Source organism: Salvia splendens, chromosome 2 (assembly GCF_004379255.2).
Source record: "Salvia splendens isolate huo1 chromosome 2, SspV2, whole genome shotgun sequence".
In the NCBI taxonomy this organism is placed as follows: domain Eukaryota; kingdom Viridiplantae; phylum Streptophyta; class Magnoliopsida; order Lamiales; family Lamiaceae; genus Salvia; species Salvia splendens.
Window position 1 is genome coordinate 8,021,104 of NC_056033.1, and position 1,899 is coordinate 8,023,002.

Below are 1,899 nucleotides of genomic sequence, written 5' to 3' on the forward strand. Positions count from 1 at the left end.
TTAAGAATAATTCAAAGTATAGCTGATGTTTCAAGATACATGGTACCTACTCATCTCAATAATAGAGTCAAACCATTAATTAATTATGATTCCTGTATTGAATATACTAATTATTGTTTATGTTTTCCAAGTTACAACTCACACATATCTTCCCATATACATATACAAGGTAAATCAAATCCTCTTCCAATAGTTGCATACATAGGTTTTGGAGTTCAATTCCAATGTTATTCTCATTAATTCACTCTCATAATTAATTTATGTCCTATTTTATATTTTCCACCAGATAATAGATGTGTCTAAAAATATTTATATTATGAATATGTGGGTTGAAATTAAAAATATCTTGTCTTAGACTTAAAGACTAGTTAAGCCGTTTATTCCAACATTAAGACACAATTTCAACTACCACCAACCCCAACATCAAATGAATTTACAATAAAAAGGTTAACATTAGTAGGTAAATTGGAAAGATGTAGGTCACCATATTCTGTCATGTAGGTAGATTCTTTCCTTTTCACCATCACCAACCCCTAAAACCCACGTAGATTCTTTTTCAAGAAGAGATAATTACTTGTATTAGTCAACTGTAGATGAAGCTAGAAGTCAACAATTGATAAGATTATTGTAAATTAGGATTCTCTTTTTTATAGCTGATTTTGGTTTATGACAAATAATTCCAAGACATGGGATCAGATCAGGCCCAAAGTTGCGTCAATTATGGGCCTGGACTGGATTATTGCTAACAAGCCAAGCCCACATACACCCAATCTTACCTCAACTACATTTCATAATATATTATGGCAATTTTCTGCATCGTGAGATCGACCTATATATTCTATTTTAATCTCGGTTTTTTGCAATCTTGCATTAATCATATATTAATATGGTTTTTGGAAAGTTAACCGAGGATCTTGTTCGAAGGGTCCTTTAGTCATTTCAATATTATATCGATAATATTCAGTCATTTCAAGTATTCATAATAATCTCAAAAGCAAAAATCATTTCCGTTGCCGGGACTTGAACCCGGGTCTCTCGGGTGAGAGCCGAGTATCCTAACCAACTAGACTACAACGGATTACATGCTGATCTTTCAACTCAATTTTTCATAACATATACAAAAATACTGCAGTTGAATCTGGTATCAATTTGTTGAATGGATGCAGAGAATATAAAAGTGGTTGAATCATTTTTCATACCTATAAAATTTAATACCTATAAATTTTTTATTCAAGTGTATATTTTTGTGTATTTCAAAATTTTACCCCGATAAACAAATACTATCAATTTTTCTAAAAAAATCTGTATTTGATCATATTACATGTTTTTTTTATTAAATAAAAGGCTCAAACCACCAATAGCGAGCAAAGAGTTTCAGTCCAACCAAAAAAATTGAGCCAAAAAACAAAGACACACAAGAAACGAACACCAAGACCCCGACCAATACACCTACCCCCAACAAAGAAAGCAACAAAAAGGAAAAAGAAACACCACTGCCAAAAGCCTAGAACTATCCCAACTGTAAGCAAAGAGGCGAGATGAAGTTCACCTTTGTAACATTTGGCAAGTGGTATTGATTCTTTGATCATTTCCAGCCCATCTTCTAGCTTTGACTAGCTCGTCACACATTTCTCCTGGTAGGAAAGGAAAGTTCGGGCACCACCCTTTAATCCAAAAGCCAGTCTCCAAAAAATGAGTCTTTTTTCAACATCCCAATTTAGTTCAAAATTTTGGAAAACTACTTTGTTTCTAATCCATCATATGGACCACGAAATCACATAGAAAAGGGATGTCAAAATCATCTAATCAAACTTGTAGAAAGGTGTATCCATCCAAGTGAGAAAGCACAAGATCGGGTCTTCGGACAAGCTGAAGGCGAGATTCCATTGGTTACAACAA

At 33.4% G+C, this 1,899-nt stretch overlaps 1 non-coding gene across 1 annotated transcript; it reads right to left on the reverse strand.

Annotated features, from left to right (window-relative positions):
• Positions 1-1,005: 1,005 nt before the first annotated feature.
• On the reverse strand, positions 1,006-1,078 carry TRNAE-CUC. The gene has a single exon. It is a non-coding gene; the product is annotated as a tRNA-Glu (tRNA).
• Between the last annotated feature and the right edge of the window lie 821 nt (positions 1,079-1,899).